Here is a 24,407-nt window from a genome sequence, read left to right on the forward strand (position 1 = left end):
ATGCCAAATTATTGTTGTTAAGTGGGGGGAGGGGGGGATACAAGTGGAAGACATCTTACTGGGCCATCTTGCTGTCATCGCTCCCCATTCTTTTTCTTTACACTCTTCTAAGCCCATGGACTTAAATGTGTCTCCATTAAGCAGTAAACTGTTGTTTTGTCCTAGGAATTTTGAAAATTATTCGACATATTTGATCATGAAACCCAGAGAGCCAAAGTGTCATCATGACCCCTTCAGTAGTTCAGGGAGTAATAGAGACCAGGTAATAAAGGGAGTCCTGGCTAAATTCAGTTCCCAGTGGGCCCACTGAGTCTGAAGACCCACTCAACAGTCACTTCCCAGTCCTGAATGTACATCTGGAAATAATGTACTTGGTAGTTGAAGTAACTCCACACGTTGGGTCCTTAGCTTGCATGGTAAGAGCTCTCATAGTGAGGTAGGCTATATAGAAATATCTGAGACTGCCCGCCATGCCAGCCAAGATAGCAAGTCAAAAACAGTACTTAGGAGTATTGGCAGGAGATTGACGTCCCCATTAGAGACCTATAGGATTCAGAGCTGGTGGCCACACCAGGTGTCCATTTTATTCACCAATCTGGCTAACGAAGAAACTGAATACATCCTGGAGAATGACTGTAGACTACTGCTAGCTCAGCCAAGTAGTTTTCCTACTTCACAGAAGTGAACTTCCTACTTCACACGGCTTCATCTGCTGTGCCATGAGGTTGTTTCTGGGACAGATTTACAAGGCCTCTGGGCCCCTGGCTGGCTCATTCAGTTAAGCATCTGACTTTGGGTTTCAGCTCAGGTCATGATCTCACTGACGGTTTCATGAGTTCAAGCCCCAGGCTGACAGCTGTGAAGCCTGCTTGGGATTCTCTCTCTCTCTGCCCTTCCGGCACTCATGCTGTCTCTGCCTCTCTCAAAATAAATAAACTTTAGGGGCGCCTGGGTGGCGCAGTCGGTTAAGCGTCCGACTTCAGCCAGGTCACGATCTCGCGGTCCGTGAGTTCGAGCCCCGCGTCGGGCTCTGGGCTGATGGCTCAGAGCCTGGAGCCTGTTTCCGATTCTGTGTCTCCCTCTCTCTCTGCCCCTCCCCCGTTCATGCTCTGTCTCTCTCTGTCCCCAAAATAAATAAACGTTGAAAAAAAAAAATTTTTTTAAAAAATAAATAAACTTTAAAACAAAAACAAAAAACAAAAAGAAACAAGGCCTCAGATGTATGGAATCTTGTCACTGATCAAATAAATATTCTTTTTGAATTCCAATTAGAAAAGAGCATAGGGGCATGTGGGTGGCTCTGTCAGTTAAGCGGGTGACTCTTGGTTTCTGCTCAGGTCGTGATCTCATGGTTTCGTGGGTTTGATCCCTGCATGGGGCTCTATGCTGACAGTGCAGAGACTGCTTGGCATTCTCTCTCTCTCTCTGCCCCTCCCTCGCTCACACTGTCTCTGTCTCTCTCAAAAATAAATAAATAGGGGTGCCTGGGTGGCTCAGTCGGTTGAGCATCTGACTTTGGCTCAGGTCATGATCTCACGGTGTGTGGGTTCAAGCCCCACGTCGGGCTCTGTGCTGATGGCTCGGAGCCTGGACCCTGCTTCGGATTCTGTGTCTCTTGCTCTCTCTCTCTCTGCTCTTCCCCTGCTCTCTCTGTCTCTCAAAAATAAAAAAAAACATTAAAAATTTTTTAAATAAATAAATAAATTTTATGAAAAAGAAAAGAAGAAAAGAAACAGTTCACATGAACTCAGGATGGACAATATTTGTTTCCAATTTTGCCTCAGGGCTATGTTAATTCTCCTGCCTTCTGTCATTGTGTAGTCTGAAGAGGTCTGAAGTGCCTGGGTATCTCAAAGAAGATCTCACTGCTCCATTACACCAGTGACATCATGCTTATTGGACAGGATGAGAAAGAGATGGCTAACATGCTTGAAGCCTTGCTATATTCCCTGCACTCCACAGAGTAAGGAAGTTAACTCTGTGAAAACTCAGGGGAACTTCTACTTCAGTGAAGTTTGTAGGGATCCAGTTTTTAGGAGTTCAGAAATAACCTGGAATATTTCCTACAAAATAAAAGACAAATTAAAAAAAAAAAGACAAATTGTTGAATCTTGCATTCCCTACAACAAAGAAGGGAACATAGTGTCCAGTGGGGCTTTAGGGGTTCTGGAGGCAACACACTCCACACCTAGGAACAGAGCTCCTGCTCTGTCTTAGTAGAGACAATGAAGTACCAAATGGCCAAGTATCTAAACTGTTAATTATAAACTGGGTTCTGTCAGACCCACCAAGCCATAAATTTGGGTGGGCCCAACAGTAGTCTATTATAAGATGGAAATGGAACACCCAGATCAAGACTGGGCGTAGAGTAGGCTGCAAGAGCAAGTAAGTCTTACGTCACCCACCACAGGTGTCCAGCCTCCATCCCCCAGCTCACACATACAGGCATATGGGCGTTCCTGTGTGACTAGGTGCAGGAGGAGGAGAAGCCCCAAACTTGGTTTATGGATGGGTCTCCTCTGTAGATGGATACAAGCTGCATGTACATAGCAGCTACATTACAGCTGCATTCAGAAGTAGCTTTGAAAGACAGAGGAGAGGGGAAAGATTTGTAACGGGACATGTAGCCCCAGGTGAGAATATATAGAGATATCTGGGTAGTGACTAGTGATGTGGCTGGCCAGTCAGAGGCCTGGAAGGAAATGACTGAAAGTTTTGAGGCAAAGAGATCTGGGGTAGGGGCATATGGGTGATACAGGGGCCTGGGCACGAAGTGTGGGAGTTTGTGTATCACATATTAATGCCCACCAGGAAGTATCCATCAAGCAAGAGGCACTCAATAACCAAGTAGGCAAAATGACCCTCGTCAGCCTTCTTCATCAGCCAACCGAAAACTGGCATGGTGGGCCTACAAATGAAATGTCCATAGTAAGAGAGATGGAGCCACAAGGCCACAAGGACCAGCTGAGGCAATAGCTGAGGATGAGAGCAATTTAGAACAGATTGTGTGGAAAAGTTACCCCCACTTACACCCCAAGATGGACTGCAGCAACGAGGTCAGTAGTTCATCCCACTAATTCCTATCTCTAATTTTCTTCTCAGGGAAAGAGGCCAATGGGACCATGAAGGAGCTGCTCCCTGCACTTGCATGGAGAAGGAGAGCTGTGCGGCACAAAGGGTGGAACGCAGTGGCAGTGAAAATACACCAGTCAGATCACCTCTTATGGGAACCATAATTGACTGATCACCCCAGCTGCTGTCCCTTTGAATCTACCACTACATCTACACAGAAGCAACACTTCCTGTGGGCAACTCCCAGCCAATGACTGAGCACAGAAGGGTGCTAACAGAAGGCCACCCCAGCAAAATGTAGGACTCCTCAATAAAGCAACATTGACCTTAGGATCCACCCCCCCCCCCCATCAGCCTGGCCAAACTTTGTTGGAACTGTACTGAATTCTGAGACTTTATATCAACCCCTCCTCCCTCCTTCCATAGGAATCAGACCTGCATTATTGTTTGAAGCTTCTTTCCACCTTTTCCTGCTCTCTTCTCCCTCTTGCACAAGTGTTTCTCCCAGTAAATCTCTTGTACATCTATTACTGTCTTAGGGTCATCTTCTAGGAGGACCTAAACAGCACAACAATCTAGAGTTCTTACCTTCTTTTATTTTTCGTTGAAAATTTCCATTTCTTAAAATATATTCCAGTTTTCTTGTGAAAGTCTCTCTCTCTTCTTTCTTGAATATATTAAACACAGCTATTTTAAAGTCCCTCCCTGATCATTCTAACATCTGGATCACCTATAGTTCTCTATTTTTTTTCTCTTTGTTTTTGGACATTTGGTCTAGTTTTTGGCATTCCTGGTAAGTTTTTATTGAATCCTGGACAATATATTTTTGAAATTATAGAGGCTCCTGGTGTTTTTCCAGAAAAGTTTTAATTTTCTTCTTGCAGGTAGAATATGGACAGACCACCTTGATCTAGTCAAAGTGGAGTTTCAAGCTTTGTTAGACTTGATATGTTTCTGATTTAGTCTTGCCTTTACGGTATACTTAGGGTATACCCTTGCTAGGGTCTCAACTGAAAACTTGGATTGTTTCCCAGTGTCCCCGGTGGGCTCAGAACCCCCACTCTGCTTCCCCAGACCCAGGAGACTGCTTACGTCTCTGCTGAGCTCGGTATCTTCCTAAATGCTCCTTTTTGTGTCTTGGTATCTCGACATCTCTCCTTACATCTTCACTGCTTACAATTCAGCAAATGCCTCAAAAAGAAATTGCAGAGAAAATTTCTAGATCATTTCTCTGTGGTTGCCTCCTCTCCTGGCCTCTCAAGTCTTAGCTACCTTGGAAACTCTAAACTCCGACTTTTATCTTTCATTTCAATGAAACCACAGAAAGCTTCAGGCCATCACTTTTTGCCTGCCTTCTTTTCTCCATTTCTTGGATTGGCAAATGCGCAAAGGCATTAATAGATGTAAGAGTGAGGCTTATCTGAATATTCTTTCCTTCTCCCTTGGACATTGGTCCTGCACATCCTGGCATCCTTGATGGCCCTCTGATGCATTCAAACACTCTTTCTTTTCTTTTATCCAGTTCTTCAGGCTCCAAATATGCCATACTTCCTCCTAACTCTGGGCCTTGGTACATGCTCTTGTCCCCTCTTACAACATATTCCCACCTCATTCACCTATTTAGTAACCACTCTTCTTCAGATATTACCTAAACCATTGTTTCTACAGGGAAGCCTACTCCAACATCCTTGGCTAGATCCAACCCTCTCTTATAGGCTTTCAGGATACCACACTCACCTCTACTTTCTAGCTGTCATCACTGGTACAATTTGATATTTATTAGTGTAATTATTGGATTAAATTCTCTCTCCTATTATACAATGAGCTTAGTGTGGCTATTTATCATGTCTGATCAACATTATACCCCCAGTGATTAAGGAGTGCCTGACACATAAGGAATGCTCAATAAATAGCTATTGAATGAATGTAGTACCATAATCACCTTTTGAAGTAGCTCATCCACTATATTAGAATATGAATATATGAATTAAGACTCTGTCAATGAGTTAATGAAGCCAATAGCTAACAGCTGAATAGTGTCCTTCTCACTAATAATTACACTGTGTGTGTGTGCATAATTGAAATTGAATTATATATGGCAAAAACGTAAACTTCTCAGTAGTAGGAAAGAGACTTCTTGGATGAATACTTGAATATTCATTGAAACCAGAAAACTACAACGATCTCCAGGGATATAATTTCAGACTCTGATAAGAGCATTTATGCAGTAATTCATTGAGCAACTCAACCAAAATGAAATGCTGACAAAAAGAAGAAAGATCAAAGCGTGCTTTCAAGGACAGAGCAGGAATCGGGCACTGCAAAAGGAAGGCATGATGTGTTTGGCAGAAAGGTTTAGAGAAAGGGAGAAACAGCAGAGAACGAATTGCTGGGGAGAGCAGAAAGTCCAAAGTGTGTTACCTGTCTTCAACATCAAAAAAAAAAAAAAAAATACCCTAACATTCCCACCTCCCCAGCTTCATAAAACAAATAGAAGGGCAGGGTGGGAAGTTAATGCCAAGAGCCTAATCATTGTGTTGAAATATCCCAGGAAGCCCACTCTTCATGTGTCAAGGACTTCCACTACTTTGCTGAAAAACTAGCAAGTCAGAAGATTAAATATTGGACCGAATATTAGTTAGTACATGGAACTGGTTAAGGTTTACGCTGGCTACCTGAGGCCAAAATGAACATTTGGTCGATTCACCCCAATGACCGATCAAACCATCCAAATGAGCGCTTTCGTTGAACTAGTTAATTTAGTCACATGTGGGGGAGCAACTCCACGGGGAGATTCTCAAATACAAGGCGTGGTAATCTTGTGTGGAGCCAGACTTCACCACACAGTCTACATGTTTTGCTTATCAGTAACATTTGCAACAAAGGCCTAGCGGAAGGGCTTCTAGCCCGGTTTCTTTGGGTAATATGCACACAACCAATTGCATTTAATCTGTCATGATATGTATTGGGCACTACCGTGTGCCCGGCACTGTGTCAGGTATGCTGTGGTAGTTTGAACCACAGATTCTATTCCTGGTCTCGTGAAACTTACAGTCCACGGGGGCAAAAGAAGCACTAATCAAATAAACACACAAACAAATATAAAGTTGCAGCCGTGGCTAGTGCTAGCAAGGAGAGACCCATGTGACATGCGAGCCTAAAGTCGGCAATTTGGCCTGGATGAGGGAAGCAGAGGGAACAGAAATGTGTGCAAAATCACTTGGGGTAGCTAAATTCTCAGAACATTTTCTTCTTGTAACACCTCACATCTCCCTTTCCTCCCCGATAAGTATTTTACTTGATTGGGTCTTGGGTGGAGAGCCACACCCACAGTTTGGAAAGTGTGGCACTTCTCTCACCATGCAAGTCTCCAAAGTTTCACGCCCCTCCCCCTCCAATGGCCCCAAGGGGAGAAGAAGGCAGCAGAAGAGAGGGAGAGAGCTCAGGATATCAGGGACTATGGAAAGAGTGCATCTTCTCTCTCTGCCCCTCCCCCGTTCATGCTCTGTCTCTCTCTGTCCCCCCCAAAAAAATAAACGTTGAAAAAAAAAATTAAAAAAAAAAAAAAAAAAAGGGGCGCCTGGGTGGCGCAGTCGGTTGAGCGTCCGACTTCAGCCAGGTCACGATCTCGCGGTCCGTGAGTTCGAGCCCCGCGTCGGGCTCTGGGCTGATGGCTCGGAGCCTGGAGCCTGTTTCCGATTCTGTGTCTCCCTCTTTCTCTGACCCTCCCCCGTTCATGCTCTGTCTCTCTCTGTCCCCCCCAAAAAAATAAATAAACGTTGAAAAAAAAAATTAAAAAAAAAAAAAAGAGTGCATCTTCTCGCAGGTCCCATTACCTTGGAGATACCAACCTCAAGGCGACTTGTTAGCATCCTCGTGGGTGCTGGGACACCCGTCTGCCTTCTATTCTGGCTGCCATGCAGGGAAATTGGGGAAGAGATCAGCTGGAAGGCAGCCCGCACACACTCCAGATGAATGGGCAGCTCGTGATGCCTGCTTGCTCCCGTGTCTCTGATCTCTCGGGAAAAAGATGAAAGACAGGGAAGACAAGGTCAGAGTGGAAGAGTTTATGTAAGTAAACCACAGGGATCAGTCACGTCAGAAATATTAGTGTAGTTGGAACAAAAATAAGAAGTGAAATCACTGGGAATGATTTTAATGAGTCCAAGGCATAGCATTTCCTTCCCCTTGGCGTCGTGTGACGGTCAACGTCCAGCCCACAAGGCAAAAGCAAACCAAACAGGCAGCTTTGGATGGGTTCTTGTTTACCGTGTCTTTGACTTCACAGCACCCGATTTGCAGTTAAAATACCAAAAATAAAAACACCCAACAGCCCACATGCCAGATATTTTCCACCAGTATGATGGACTTCAGTGGTTGCTTAGGCCTGTGTTGGTGCTAACATATTTTACAAGATTTGTGAAGAAACTACGGTTCTCCACACACAATTGTTTATGTTCCCATGTAAAGCTGCACGCCTTTGTTAATGATAACTAACAAATGATACAGATGCCATGGAAGTTGCTGGAGGTGGGCAAAGAGTGATGACGTCACCATCACCAGCATGAGGGGTCCCAAAATTAAAAAAGAGGGTTTATATGCAGAACATATAAATCAGTCAATGCAATGAGCCAGGACTGCTCACACAGAGCAGAGTGGAAAGCAAGAGCTTGGGAGTGGGGAAAGGGGTTTGTCTGGGTAGCCAGAGGCAGGTATAGGTTACGCTGAGTAGTATACAACAGTTCAAGTAGAAGAAACTCAGAAAGCAAGTCCACCTCGCTGGAAGCAGTAAGGAGCACAGCAGCACCTATATTGGTTCAACGGAAGAGTAAAGAGTGGGCAGAACCGAGTTTCCCTAGACACGAGAGACAGAGAAATCCCAGACTGGGGAGTTAGGGCATTGCCTCTGCTGAGCCAAGAGGCACTGACAAGCCTTCTTCCCCTGGTGTCAGGAACCAGGCTAGACCTGCAGTGAGCTATGTAGTGACCAGGAGCCAAAGGGATGAACCCTTACCAAGACAGCAAGAACTTATCCAGACAAATATGATAGTGGCTACAGGACAGAGAAGTGCGTGGGGACAGAAAGGTTTACCTGTCTAAGGTAAAGCAAGTGGGTTAAACAAAGACGAAGTAGGTGATAGGGTAAATCATGTACACTGAATGCATGCAGTAGGAGGTCTGAGTTACAGAAGAAACGGACCTTTGGATTTCAGCTCCATTCTCTTGGTCCAGGGATTTTATGCATGCAGTCTCCCACTCCTTCACATAAGAAATGGAGCCGACAATTCCAGATTAAACAAGTTATCCATCATCTCTCATCAGAAGTCTCTCATTCTTCACGTTTGCCCTGCTCTGAACTGACAGATGCCGCAGAACACATTCATCCAAATGGTCTTTAGCTGACATAATCCTCATTCCCTGTGAATGGAAAGGAAGTAAATTTGTGTAACAATTACTCATCCTTTGTGCAAAGGACTACAGAGGAGGTGCGTGGCAGGACCAAGTGCATGGGGCAGGGTGACGAGGAGCCGACTTGGGGACAAAAGCCACTGGTACCCAGGATTGGGGTTTGAAAGCAAACACCTATTTTGATCTCAAGGTGATGGAGGGAAAAGCGGGCTGAGTAATTCAGGACGAGAGATATGAGGGCCTGGGAGGCAGAGATCTAGCTCCTTTCCCCTCCCGACCTTGTTTTCATCCCAACAACCACACAAATGCCTCTTACATTAAACTACAGCTGAGAACAGGAGATTGACAGAATTTTCACTTTTCATCTGGATGATTCAACATCATGTAGAAACAGCTACTGTGGACCTCCTAAGGAGAAAGGGTGGGAAGCAACCTATCTCAAAAGACTGATTTAAAAAAAAAGTTTAGAAGCCACTAGGTGTTTGGTACTTATTTTCAAGGCTATAAATCCCACAGCAGGTGCGCCTAGGCAATCAGGATAGGCAAGAACTCTGATAAATTCAATGGTGATACTTAGGGCCACAGAAACCCTGGGGGGCTATAAATAGTCATTAGGAGTGAGATGTTGCTGAACACCAAGGGGAAAATCCACCAATGGAGCAGAAATGTAAATCAGGAACTACTATGATGAAATTGTGTTTTCACAGAAAGTATAGAGGAAGAAAAAAAGAGAAAAAGCAAGAATTAGATTTCCTTTCAACGCTTAGAATATGAGCCATTTTAGAAAGTGTCAAAAGAGGGATGGAGGGAGGAAGCAATTAAGCAAGCAAACCCCTCAACCTATTTCATTTAGGGGTCCGTTGGAACCTGGCAGTTCAGTCCCCATATTCTGGCTGTGTCCACAGTCAATGAGCTTATGAGATTGTCACAGCAAAAGGTGTTCTATCACCTTTAGGTTGCCAAGGTTTGGGTTTCTTTTTGCAAGAGAACAAAATTTATTGATAAACACTGTTTACTTCTCACATATTCTCTGAGGATGGTGGGAGGATCAATGCACATTTGTTAAGTCATCTTGAAGTGTATGAAGGCCCCTGTGGCAAGGGCACCATGCAGATGTAAAGTAGTTATAATCGAGACACCTGAATGGCTCAGTCGGCAAAGTGTCCGGCTCTTGATCGCAGCTCAGGTCAATGATCTCACAGTTCATGGGTTCAAGCCCCACATCGGGCTCTGCCCTGACAGTGTGGAGGTTGCTTAAGAATCTCTCTCTCTCCCTCTCTCTCTGTCCCTCCCCTGTTTGCTCTCTCTCCCTCTCTGTCTCTCTCAAAAATCAACTTAAAAAAATAAAGTAGGGGCGCCTGGGTGGCTCGGTTGGTTGGGCGTCCGACTTCGGCCCAGGTCACGATCTCGCAGTCGGTGAGTTCGAGCCCCGCATCGGGCCCTGGGCTGATGGCTCAGAGCCTGGAGCCTGCTTCCGATTCTGTGTCTCCCTCTCTCTCTGCCCCTCCCCCATTCATGCTCTGTCTCGCTCTGTCTCAAAAATAAGTAAACGTTAAAAAAAATTTTTTTAATAAAAATAAATAAATAAATAAAGTAGTTATAATCATTTTCAAAATTCACTTCTCACCTGTTGCCACCTCTACCCCCCAAAAAACATACATTTAATTATCAAGGTGCTTTAATTTATTGGATTACATCTCACAAACTTCAGGGAATGATAAAAATGTATTTCATTATATTATGTTTAACAATGTAGTTTTCAGGTTATTTCTGGTTATAGCTGTGCTTTTGGTCACCTTTTCCATGAATGATGCTTCTATTATTGAAGTAAGTCTCCTTGAAATGTAACTTTGCGTGACATTTAAAGAACTCTAGGAAAGTCACATTTTTTTGAGGTTCTCCCTCCCTCTTTTTTTAAAGTAAATTTCACATGTGGATTTATAGAGCAATTATTGTTGCAAATATCCAGCAAAACAGAATCGGAGTGGTGAAGAGTTGGTAATGATATTGTTATACCACTTAATATGTTCTCGGCTGACCCACACAGACCCTATTTCAGAAAATGCTTCCATAGACCCAGAACGTAATCGATTTATTTCCTCGGTCAGGGAAGGTTGGGCATGAACTTGCGTGCCTCAATTATTTCTTCTGTAAAATGGTAATACTGAGAGTATCTGCCTCCAAGGCTACTGTGAGAATTAATGAAAGTACCTATATAAAGCTCTTGGTGCATGGTACACACTATATAAATCGTAGGAATCGTGGTTTTTTTGGTCAGGTTATTGCCACCACTGCCTGCCCCATAGAGTGGTGTAGGTGATGACCAGGTGCTCTCAATCCTCCTCAATGTCTCTCACGCCTGTGCCTTCCCCAGCTTATTACCAGTTCTTACTGCAGATTCCCTTCACCATCCCCTTGATACCTAAACTCCTACCATAGTCTCTTGACCCAGGTCTTGGTGTCTTTAGAATCCACCTCATCCTGCACACAGACCCCAGTTCTACTTTCTTATAATCATGCCTTCCTATGTTTAAAAAATGTTGATGTCACAAACCCCCCACAGGATAAAGTTGACGGGGTTTAGCCTGGCCCTCCCGGTCCTTCACATCCTAGGCACAAGTTACCCTGACATCACCATTTCCCACTCTTCACCAGCAGTGATAACGTTGTCAAGTCCCACTAATCTCTCCAGAGCAATGGCATGCTGCCATGTTCCTAAATCTGAAGACAGTACATGGATTCTTGGGAAGCTTTCTAAAGTTTTTGCCATCACAGTCAAGGAAAAATCAGACAAAGGTTAAAGAATCTTCCCTATGTGGGTTGAGCCTCCGGCTTCGGCTCAGGTCATGATCTCGCGGTCTGTGAGTTCGAGCCCCGCGTCGGGCTCTGGGCTGATGGCTCAGAGCCTGGAGCCTGCTTCCGATTCTGTGTCTCCCTCTCTCTCTGCTCCTTCCCCGCTCGTGCTCTGTCTCTCTCTCTCTCTCTCTCTCTCTCTCTCTCTCTCTCTCAAATAATAAAAATAAACATTAAAAAAAATTTTTTTTAAAAAGAATCTTCCCTATGCCAACCCTTCTCCTCTTTCCCTACTAATACCCTAAAAGAAAAAGCAAAACTGCACATTACTACTGAAAACAACTTTGAGAACACAAAGGACTGGTTAGATTCATCCACATTTGATGTGCCATCCAGACTGTTCTGAATCAGGAACTTGGAATTGATCAAGTGTGGGGAGGTCAGGGTGGGTCAATGTCCGGATGGGGCCTTGCGTAAGAGACTACAGGATAAGGACAAGGGAGGCTGACAGCCCCTGGGCTGCATGACCAGCACTAGTGAGGAAAGGAGAGAGAAGAATGGTAAAGGCGATTCATGGTAACTTTTGCTGTGTTAACAAATTACTCCAGAACTTAGTGGCTGAAAATAACCATTTTATTTTGCTTGTGATATTGTGGGTCATAAAATTAGTGAGGGTTCAGTTGTGCAGGTCTTCCTACAGCTAGAAGTATAGATATAGGAGTCACAGATATAAAGCTTGCAGTTGAGATCATGGTGGAGTTTTGGATTTTTCAGAGAGAATGTGCAGAGAAAAGAAAAGGGCCAAGGGCAGCCCTCTGAGGACACTAGCCTTTTCAGAGTCAGCCAAGGAAGGTTTGTCTTAATCACTAACTTATACACATTCCTTTCATATAAAATACTCCTTGGAAAAGAATGTCCATGGCTACTGAGAAAATAGATGACCAAAAATTCTACTTTCCTTCTTAGTTCTCCCTTGGAGTCCCTCTTGTGGTTGCCATCAGATATTACCCGGGGCTGCTGTCATCAGAAGGCTCAACTGGACTGGTTATCAATACACGATTTTGAAGTGAATTGGATAACAAAAGACATCAGCATTTTGTATCCATACTACCAGTCAGAATAAACTAGTTTTACTGCAGTAACAAATAACCTCACTGTCTCAATGGTCTGAACAACAGAAGTTTATTTCTTCCTCCTATAATATGTCTATGGCAGACTGCTGTGGGTTCAATTCCACATTATCATGATTTCCGTCTATGATCCAGCTGATGGAGCAGTCCCTACCTGGAATATCACCAGTCGCCGTGGCAGAGGGAAAAGAGAACAAGGCAAAGCACCCAGTGACTCTTAAAGCTGCTACATGGAGGTAACATATATTACTTCCATTCACATTTTGTTGGCTGAAAATGTACCTCAACCATGCTTGCGCTCAAGGCCAGGGAGGAACAATCTTACAACATGCCCCAAATGAGAGAGAGAACCAAATACAGGCAGTCACCACATAAATAAAGTTTGATTTTAGATGGAAGATCAAGGGAGTGATGAATCACTGGGTTCCACTGCAGAATCCAATACTACACTGTATGTGAACTAGAATTTAAATAAATGAATTAATTTTTTTTTAAAAAAGACGATCAGGGGAGACTTCCTGGAGTAACCAGGAAAGGTAGCATTTGTGTTATACATAAAAGGTGGGAAGGATTCAAATAAATGAAGATGGAGCAAAGAGGGAAGAGAGAAAAAAGCACTAAGCAATAATGTAGGAGAGAGTCTCACTTAACCAGAATACAGGGTGTTAGCTCATTCTAAAAAACTTTACATGGGAGAAAAAGATGAATCTGCTTACACCAAACATGTAAGATCAATAAGCTTGAGAGTAAAATGATATGCTAAGTTATAGAATGGATAATAGGGTAGCATGATAGACCATGAAACTAGGTTCACTGAGTAAATGAAAGAATAATCCCTGAGGATGAGATTTAAGAAATAACTTTTTGCTCAAATCACAGTGACAGGAAGTATCCTATAGGAATTAGAAGATAAAAAAGGGTACCTGGCAAGAGCAGGCACAAGGTGCCTATTCAGAAATAAAAAGGGTGCATATTCACAAGTAAATTTTCAGTCTTCTGTCATGAAAAAAAAAAAGAACAGACTGTATGGGTTTTGGGTTTAGATGCTGCTAATATCCTCTTGATTACTTGGGTAGGAAAAGTTATTAACATTAGAAATATCTTCCTTTGTCAGGATCGTCACGTAGCAGGTAACTGGTAGTTTCATTGCTATGCTGAAAACCAATTTGGATTTAAAGCTATCAATGCTTAACTCTCAAATACCAGTTAATATTCTCATTTCTGTAAGCCCCTGGAAGGCAGGGCCTGCATCCAACTTAAACTGATGTCTTCACCGTAAGCATAGTGAAGGTGTTCGATAAAATATGTTGACTTACATCATCTATAGGAAAGAATAGAATATTATAGAGAATTGCTTCATTTGGGTTGTTCATACTTTTGTTTCAAGGCAAATATTTTGCCTAGGTAAGATTTTTGCCCACATTAAAGCTTTCATGAGCAGAAATGTGTGGTTTGAATACTGATGTGGTAAATCACAATTTTCTTTAAAACTTTATTCTACACCAGGCTCCCTTCTTCTCCCTGTGTTTTTGTAGTACTGTCAACTTCCCACCCTGGTGAGCTGAAAGGAACAACTTAGTAAGGAACACCAACTACCTTCTAAAAGTGTCCGGCCAAGAGCACTCCTGAAACAATGAGCTTCTGGCTTTTTCTCTCAGCCTCAGCGAACTCCCTGAGTTTGAGCTTTTTCTCTCAGCCTCAGCAAACTCAATATACTCCTCCAAAACTAAGAGGGGAAAAAGGAGGAAAATACAAAGGAAGAAAGCTCTTTAGGTGTTGACTACTAATATAGCTCCTCCAAGCGTTCCCTAGATTATAATCCTTTTGTACCGTATACCTTAGTTCCTTCCAGAAGTCTAGGATGCCAAACATCAGTATGTCTCAGATCACCAGAGACGCCTTCAGCTCCTGCCTACTGGGTGGTCAGGCTGGGATCAAGTTTACCTTTCTAAACATGTGTACGGTAGCTTTTGGTGATCTAGCAATTGTATTTACGTCCCTGACGTTTGGCAAGATCCCTTCCTGAGGAGGTTAAATTTTGTGTAAAGGATGTCAGGCCAGTAGGCTATGAAATTATTTCTTGGTGAGTTATAGCTTGAATATAGTGTATAAAGGGAAAATAGCTATTGCCCTTTCACAGCAATAGACACTTATAAAGCCCCTCCATCTTTTGAGGGATTGGGCATGGGTGCCTACAATCAACTAGGGAATGAATGAGAGGTAGTGAATACCCGTGTTCTGACTAGAGCCTGCTGAATAGGGAGCATGTGTCTCTGCACTAGAGGGACCAGGTAGCTAGGTGTTGGGTAAAAGGACCTTAGTGCAGATCGATGCACTCCACACAATCTAGTTGAGTGTGAGCTGTACCATAGCTGGGACAGATCAGGGTTCAGTGAAGGATTTTTACCAGATAGATCATATTAAGAAAACAAAAATCATTGACCCATTAGCCGTTTTATTAAGTTAGTTTTGTCTCCTAGAAAAATCTCCATATTATTCTATTTCATTGATGTATCACAATGGCAAAATGGCGTTTCCTGGGCCTCAATTTTGACTGAGGCACTAATGCAACAGGCCCTAACGTGAGCATGAGAGAGTCACCATACACAGGGACATAAAAGAGCCAGGGCTGGAAAGAAGGGGGAAGAGAACTCTGTGAAGAGGTTTATTTGGAGCAAACTGTTATCTGTGACCTGCGAGTAGTGCGAGGATCCTCAGTGGGGGTATGACTCCTTCATCTCCTGCCCGGTGAGGGCGTTCTCTGCAATGGAGCCAGTGAAAGCCATGCCCAACACACCTAAGAACACTGCAGGCGGAGGGAACAGCTCCCTGGGCCGGTATGTACCTACAGTATCAGTGTTTCCCCTCACCAGAAGGAGGCCACAAGGGAGCAAGATTATTCTGGGTGCTAGACTCCAACAGGGAGAAACAGGAGATGATCCACCACTGTCCAGGAGCCCGGGAAGAGGCACATGCATTAAGAGAACCTACATTACATTAAGAGGACTGTAGGTGAGAGGCCCCCAGTGATGCGACCCTCTGAAGAACCAGGAAACCACCCCAAAGGAAGAACCCTATTCCTTCACTTCACCTTCCCCCAGTTTTGAGCCTAATAGAGATGAAAAGCAGCTAGCAAGGGGGAAATGAAATAAATCAACTAGCAGCTTAGCATGGGGATGGTGGTTTAGGGCAGAATTCTACCTTTAAGTTTGTGTATGTATGTATGTATGTATGTATGTATGTATGTATGTATTTAGAGAGGGGAGAGGGCAGGGAGGGGTAGAGAAAGACAGAGAGACAGAATCCCAAGCAAGCTCTGCGCTGTCAGTGCAGAGCCTGATGCAAGGATCAAACTCACGAAATCGTGAGATCATGACCTGCACTGAAACCAAGTCAGACACCTAACTGACTGAACCACCCAGGAACCGCAGAAGTCTACCTTTTAAAGCAGATGAAAGCAATGGTTTAACATTTGGGGAGAAAATCTGATTTCTGAATTGAGACTATTTTTAGCTTAAAATGATCAGATACCCATCTTTTACCTAAGAATAATCATAAAAGGGGGCGCCTGGGTGGCTCAGCCGGTTGAGCGTCATACTTCCGCTCAGGTCACGATCTCACAGCTCATGAGTTGGAACCCCACATCGGGTTCTGTGCTGACAGCTCAGAGCCTGGAGCCTGCTTCTGCTTCTGTGTCTCCCTCTCTCTCTGCCCCTAACCCACTCGCATTCTGTCTCTGTCTCTCTCAAAAATAAATAAACAATAAAAAAAATTTTTTTTAAAGAATAATCATAAGTCACAAGATCTTCCATCCAGGGGCAGAGAAAGATTCTCCTCACTGCCTAAATTTTAAAGGAGCAGGAGAAGCAGACCCAGAATAGTGTTTTATCATATCCTGGGAGCCCTGTACTCAACAGCATAGCACTCACATTTTTAATCACCTTCTGAGCCCTGACCTTGACATCACTATGTCTAGTTACAAATGTATAAAAACTGCCTCCAAGGGCACCTGGGTGGCTCAGTGGGTTGAGTGTTGGATTCCTCCTGATTTCAGCTTAGGTCATGATCTCAAAGTTCGTGAGTTCGAGCCCTGCATCACACTGAGCACTGGTGACAGTGCAGAACTTGCTTAGGATTCTTTCTCTCTCCTTCTCCCTCTCTCTCTCTCTCTCTCTCTCTGCCCCTCCCGGACTCTCCCCCCACCCCCTCTCTCTTTCTCTTTCTCTCAAAATAAATAAAACAGAAAACACTCTGCCACCATCTTTCTTGTGATATGAAAATCTACAATTTTCTAAGAGAGAAGATTCAATCTACCCGTCTCAATCCTTTGAAATGTTTGCAAGTAATAAGGGAAGGCATACTTTCCAGAGATCTTATTTCCTCATCAGTGACTCCAAGTGCAGCCAACTCTTTCTCCCATGTTACTGGTCACGGACGCTTAGGATTTTAAACTATGCTCCCTTAAAATAAAAAATACAGTATTCTGACCCATCCGTAAAATTTGCTAGCTACTCTATTCTACCGTAGCTATTAGCTGCCATCTCTTCAGATGTCAGGCTCCTAAAATTTCCTAGACAACCAAATTTCCTAGATTCTCATTCCCCTGTGAACAGGAACCTTCAGAAAGTAAGTGGCAGGGGTGTGAACGTGGGCTATTATTCTGGCAGAGCTGAAGATGAGAGGGGGACGATGGCCCTGATTGCAACGTTACCTGAAGTGGGCTGCACCATGCTAACGGGCAATGGGATCTTTGACTGTCAAAGTGACTTTTTTATTAACAACAAAAAAAAAATGATTAAATATAATTCTTTATCTTCAAAGTGGTCCTTTTGAAAAATCGTGATATTTCTACAAAAGATGACAATCTGCCAACACAGAATAACTTGTGAATGCAAATATTGCTTCACTTCATTGTTCCTGGTTTTCTTCAGAAGCTACATAATCTTACTTTCTAAAAAATGGAGGCTGCAAAGTTAATAGAATTCAAAAGGACTACCTTTCAATCTGAAAAGTTATAAAGATGTGAGTTCTCCAAGTCTTTAAGGAAATCCAATTATAGGTCTCTTTTTATTATTATTATTATTCAAGCAAAGACCAAAAGAGGAGCTTTTCTTTCCCGGTGTCATTTGCTCAGCAGGAACTCACCTTGACGTTGGAGCTGATTTCCCTGCATTTCTCATTAAGAAGTTACTACCAGATACCCAAACTGAGATAGAAACAATGTTTAAGCAGTCCCAGGCTGCTCTGCACACATGCAGTATGTGCTTTTCACGCTTGTTTCTCTGTGGCTTTCAGGGATGGGACCAGGGTGAAGCCAGTGAAGAGCCTAGGACACAAAATTTACAGAGGAACTCCATCTCAGGGTCCTGCAAGCGTAGGGTGAGAACAAGCGCGTCCTTAAATTTTACACCCTAGGCATCTCACTCCTTCACCCTGGTCCTGGCCCTTATGAACCTTTCATTTCTAAGTAATTCCCGATCATTAAATAAGAAAATGAAAATAAATTTTTAAGTCTACTTAAATGTGTACTGAGTTGCTTTGGAGACTTAAAAAGAACACTGATTTAATATTTAATCTTCATACAAACAGGGAGCTGAGTGAAGTAGGCATTGACTGATAAAGTCTTTCTGTGAATTACACACACACACACACACACACACACACACACACACACACAGCCATCCCAGAGAGAGAGCAGGATTCTTTGAGGTATTCAAAACACAAAGGTATCTGAAAACATTCATCTCTGTGCTAGGAGAGAGGTTCTTATTAGTTCTGTCCAAACTATCTAGTATATTTAATCTATTGACATGACCATGATAATCCTGACTATAATTGACCTTTTCTCCTTCATCTTATCATCCTACTAATTAAACTGTTTTACCACACAACATTTTTCTATAGTGATCCATTTTCCCTTGCCCAGGTTTTGGTTATGATCTGTTTCTGTCAATTTTTACAATGGGGCTATTTCTATAAATTTATGAGAATACAAAGTTCTGCCTTTAAGGCTACATGAGACTGTTTATCTAACTCTTGGTTTTGCTTCAACTCAGTCCTTAAAGACTGTACCGGCTGCAAGCAGCTGCAAAGACCAGTGAGCACCAATCAAAAGGGGGAAGAACAGGTCCTAGGAAATTTTCCTTGACCAGCAGAAATATCTATTGCATGTGTTATTTGATCCCTTGTGGGTTTTTTAACGTTAGCAGTAACAGAAATGTAACGTGACCATTGACAGTTGAAGACTGTGGGGCTCATGGAGTAAGTACAAAAATGACTGGCATTTTCTGCTATTTATCCCAAGAGTCTTAACCATCTCCCCCCCCCCGCCCCATTCATACCGATCATATTTGTCCCCTTCCATCAAGTGGGGCTAAAGTCATGAACTTGTGTCTCTCTGAAATCAAATTCCCAATGATCAAGAAGCCACTCTGTGACACCTCTGAATGGCTAAAGCAAACTATCCCACTTGACTTGGACAAGAAGAAAGCCAGAGCACTCCAGTTGTTGTACAAGAATTTAACATCGCACACAAAAAAAGGATTGCTGATTTCCCTTTTCTCATGGCTTCAGATCACAGGACATACCCGGATTTCCAACAGGCCCCATCACCCATAAATCAAAATGTGTGTATTTCTCTCTAATGAGCTAATTTAACATCCTATACACGATCAAGAAATTTGGTGCCTATGTCTATCAGGTAATTGCTAAAACAAACAAATCCCAAAAGCTCAATAGCAGTTGATTTCTTGTTCATTTAATAGCTCCATGTAGAGTTTCTGGTAGATGGGCAGGTTTCTTCATGCTGTGCATCAGGGATCTGGGTTTCATCCATCCTAGGTTTCTGCCATTCTCTAGGACTGTGTGGTCTTTTGCATCCAATCATAAGGGCAGACAGAGACTGTGGTGAAGGCACACTCTGTGCTTAATATTCTGGGCCAAGAAATGATGTACCTCACTTCCACTAGTATTTCACCAACATGAATAGACAGATGATCCCACCAAGAGGCTAGGCAATGGGCAAAGATGTCCACGAATGAGCAACCACTTTCCAGTAACAACTCCATGACTGGGGACCAAGCATTTTGGTGAACATCTCTCTTTTCCAGAGTGTTCAACCAAACATAGAAATTTTCAGGAACCATGACATGCACTGATCATATTTTTTCAAATTGAAGTGGAGTCTCTCACTACCAAAGCTATGCCATGACTATGAGTTACTGAAGGAAGCTTCCTAAAATTCCCCACCCTTTGAAGTTTTGAGGATACTCTTTAACACAACAAAGAAATTGTGTACTAAATGTTACTCAATATCTCAAAGAGTTAATGAGCTTTTCAAATATCTCACTCACAGAGAAAATAAAATGTGCATCGAAGCATCAATTTGATAGCGACACTTTTTTCATTTGTGGTCTATAACTTTTGCCTGTATTGTGTCCTATTCTCATTTTTATCTTTAAAAATGCCTGCATTTGAACATTGTGTATAGAAGCTTCCATTCTTGAGAAGAAAAGCATACCAGGTTTCAATTAATAAGTCAGTCAGTTCCCTCTACTGCCTGTCTGCTCCTTATTGGATCCATAGGTCCATGATGTGTCAAGGATAGCAAGAACCTTGGACTCAATCCAGCCCCAAACTCCTCATTTTACAGATGAGCGAACATGCTAGCTAACATTATTGATTCTCCCTCTTCGAATAAGTTTTCCCTTCGCTTTCCAACCCTCCGTCATTTCTTTTTACCATTGCAGATGCCAGGCCATTACCTGAACTAGCTTCCCTGTGACTCATATACCCTTGTCTGTGTTTACTCATGAAGTTAAAGGGCTTTTGTTATCCAAACAATTCCTTAAGTAATGTGGCAGGCACTATGTGACCCATCTCAATGTTATTAATAAAAGCGATCTACTGATATTTCTTTTTAACTCTTGGCATTGTTCTTCTTTGATGGATACTAGTCAGTCAATATAAAATAAGGCTTACTCATTCTCTTTCTTCAGAGACAAAAACTTTGAGAGAAATACTCTATACAACACCCTTCCCTTCTTTGGTTATGTCTTGCCACTGACAGGAATTATACTTTAGTTAGTCATAAAAGAGTCACTTTTCCTCGTCAGTCTGCTCCCCCAAGTTCTCACTGAACTTCCTGTACAATAATCGCAGAACCAAATTGCTATTCAAAGTTAAAGATGGCAAGTATATCTCAGTGAGGCCGGAAAATAAATAAACAAATGAGCAAATGAATGAATGAATGCTAAAGAGACTCACACTAGTTAAGTTCAGCCAGGATATTTCTTAGTTGTATGTTTTGCAGGGCTGGACATAGAGAGCCACACCTCCACATCCTAGGGTTTTTATCTCCTTGTAGCAGACTATATTTCACGAAATGTCTATTTAGCCTACAAATACTTTTTTCGATCATGGTATCCAGTTATTCACAGAAATGTAACACATCATTATCAGAATATTAGACGCCACCATCTCTAGAAACCCTTGCTGAGCTCCATTTCCATGTGCACAGTCACCAAGTAAGTAAAGCTCTCTTCCTTTGCATTTCCTTAGCAGCTCCTATTGATATCTGTTTAATACCTCGCACAGTGTATCGTTCTAATCTATTTTGTTCTCTTTTTGGTTTGGAGAGTAGACACTAAACCATTGGACGTAGTGACATATGGAAATTCTCAATAAGTATTAGTTAAGTGAATACATAGGAAACACTTAACATGGTTTCGGTTAACCTGGTCACGCAAATCAACGCAGGCTCCTATGCCTCAGACCTGAAAATGATAAAATAGACAATAGGAAGATGTCTTTTTAAGTGAAACGAACAGTAAAATTGTAACCAGATCAGTGGAGCCAACGGTGACTATTTTCAGGCTGTTGATGATCCCTGGGCTCAAAGGTATAAATATAAGATGGTATTCATTCATTCACCAAATACTGGCTGCATGCCTACTGCTTCCTAGGGACTGCAAATAGGAGGAAGAAGGGGACCAGTTTGCTGAGAGATTAAAAAAAAAAAAAAGGGTGAATTTTAAGTTCTTCATTAAACGGCCATTTAAAGATCCCTTTTTCATGGTTTTCTCATTGTGTTGCCAAAGTAACACAACTCCTGAGGAACTCCTTCCGCTCCGTTCTTCTTTATACCAGACCGTTAATAACACTAACCTGAGCCTTACTATGTACAAATCTCTGCACGAAGCACTTTATCGTCACATTCAATTCTAGGAACAACCCAGTTTGAATATGAGGCTGGAGACTGAGGTGAAGTCACTTTCCTTCCCCGTGGCCATCCCCATGCAGAACTGAGCTCCAACCCCAGGCAGTGAACCAAATCACTATACCCCCACATGTGGTTTCCACACAGCCTTCCTCCGCCTTCCTTTCACAGAAGACATTCACTCTCCACAGCACGGCTTTGACAAAGCCTGGTTCAGGGTCAAGATTCGGTCCTCATGTCTTCCCACTGGCACCTCCCTGACCACTCTCTTCGGTCTCCCACAGCTCTACCTTTGAATGTCCCGACGTGCTCTGCACGCCGCCAGTCTCCTGCTCTATGTCTGAAAAGGGACACAAACAATTTAAGAAGAACCGGACAGTTCTGTGGAGCGTGCCACAGTGAGGGTGACGGGCTGGGCACACTGGGCCCACAGAAAGCCCATGAGATTGCAGTGCCCTTCGAGGCCTTCGGGGCATTGGCAGTAAGACCCATAATTCTGAAGGAATTAAACTCCCCCAGTGAAGAGATGGATACTTCACTTGACCCGCAGTCTTCCCTTTGACCACAGACCATTGACTCTGACAGGCTTTAGAAGAAACTTTCTCCAGCCTGTCTCATCAAAGGGAAGCCTGCTACTGTGCAGAGAGGCTTTGAGGTTTGAAGAGGAGAAAGAATATAAAGTGAGGAACTGAGGGGTCTCAAAGGACATCTCTCCCAACAAAAAGCAAAAGAACGCGAGTATAAAAGACCCATGATTTCTCTAACAGTACGTAAAAAATACAGGTTGCTAGTTTGTCATATCGTAAATGTTTTCCCCACTGACTCTGAAGCCATCGTGAGCTGAACCAAATCTGAATTAAAAGAGGCTTCAAAGGAAGCTTAACAGTTGGTCACAAGGGGTAAATTTCCCTGTACTGCAAAAGAGAAGGCTCCCCGGAGGGTGCTAAGTGGTAGGGTCCCTTCAGTAGCTTAATACAGTAGAAAATCATAACTCTTCACAGACCAGAGCTGGATGCCACGGCCACCTTCACCAACTTGCTCAAAGTCGCAGTAAAACAAGAATGCAAACCCACAGCTGTCATCTCTGATGACGGATTTACTGACTTCGGATGGCCGCTTCTCTTTTTAATACTTTCCTCCCTCAGCCAGGATGCGGATGACAGAGACACACGCTGCCGAGGCTCAGAAAACTTCCCACAACTGCTGCACTTCTGAATAAAGAGTCACCTTCTCAGAGAATGGGACACCTTTGAACAAGTGCACATTTGCAGACAAAGCAAGAGGAGAATGTTCAGGCTCCCCCTGGGGGGTTGCTCATCCCCCCCGCCCCAGCACCCCCAGCTGCCTGTCTGCTCTGGAGACCTGGCAGGAGGGTGAGTTACTTCCCCGGAAGGGAAGAGGAAATCCAATACCAACACTGTCCCTATTCACTGGGACTTCTGACTCCCCATCAGGGAAATTGTATGTGTGTATTTAATAAACACTTCAAAAGTGCCATGTGCCAGGCACTATCCTAAATGCCTTACAACTATCGATTCCCCTGCTCATGACAAGCATCCCATTATCCCAACAGGCAAGTTTGATAACTTGCCCCAAATCACATGAATGGCAAGCAGATGGTACCCAACCCAGGCTCCGGCCCCAGAGCCCAAGCGCTTCCCCACCTTGCCCTGCTGCTTCACCACGAACTCCCTTTTTCCTACGCAAACAAACTTCACGTCCCTGCTCCATAAGATCTTCCTCCAGGTTTGATATTCCCAGCAGGGTTCATAAGTTACCAGTGCTTCAAGGTGCAATTTTACAGCCTAGCCTGAGATGACTGGGGAAAGGGAGAAAGGACAGAAGGCAGGGGACCACTGCGATTATACTCCCATGGGTAGTTAACTGGGCAGCTTTGTTTTCCTTTGCTATTTTTCCAGTTGCTATCAGAAAACCAGGAGCTTCCGATTCATCTGCCGCTTGAGGCGATGTCTGCTACCCTCTCCATTTGCAGGCTCCCCCCCCCAGCTCTTTTACGTCCCCCCACTGGTTGTTACTTGGTTCCTCTGCTTCTGGAATGTCTCTGGACGCTGTTTCATTATGTAGAGTCAGGCAAAAGACAGGCGGATGTGTGTGAAGCCGCGATGAAGCTGGCACCAGGGCTGCGGTGTCTGTGGTAGTTTATTACCGCTGCCAGCAGAAGAGAAATCTGATCCTGGCAGATGCAGCCTGCTGTGAATCAATATTTTACAGGTAGTATACTTTGAAGAGATGACATCAAGACAGAATCAAAAGAGAGGAGGGGGCGAGAGAGAGAGAAAGAAAGAAAAGGCGCAAGTAGGAGCAGGGAATTTATCCTGACATCCTTTGACAGTCTTTCCCACAAGGAGTGAGAAGAACAAGCGCCAGCAAGGGGAGCCGACACGGACGTGGGGGAAGACGGACTCCTTGACAAAAGCCATTACTCCCCACTTGCCTTCACCGCACACGCTATCACAAAAGGGGAAATGCAGCTGTGATACCCTTTGGACCAAAGGAAGCCTGTTCTTAAGCACAGGCTGAGAAACACCCAAAGGCACAACAGGAAACAGACCTCTTCCCTAGTGCAGTGACGGGGGGGGGAGGGGGGGGGACTCAGAAAACACTAAGTGGAGAGGGGAACGTGCCCTCCGCGTGCCTGTCTTGGTCTGTGTGTTCCAGATGTCCTTGGGGATCTCTGGAAAGCATTCTAGAGCCTTGATGAGGGGGATAAAAATATGAGGTGGGTGACAGGAGCCTGCCAGGCCTTTAAGGATCCCAGGGATCTA

At 43.6% G+C, this 24,407-nt stretch overlaps 1 non-coding gene across 1 annotated transcript; it reads left to right on the forward strand.

Annotated features, from left to right (window-relative positions):
* Positions 1-1,482: 1,482 nt before the first annotated feature.
* TRNAQ-UUG lies at positions 1,483-1,567 on the forward strand. Its single transcript has one exon. It is a non-coding gene; the product is annotated as a tRNA-Gln (tRNA).
* The last annotated feature ends 22,840 nt before the right edge of the window (positions 1,568-24,407 follow it).

The sequence above is a fragment of the Lynx canadensis genome, chromosome B2 (genome assembly GCF_007474595.2).
Source record: "Lynx canadensis isolate LIC74 chromosome B2, mLynCan4.pri.v2, whole genome shotgun sequence".
Classification (NCBI taxonomy): Eukaryota; Metazoa; Chordata; class Mammalia; order Carnivora; family Felidae; genus Lynx; species Lynx canadensis.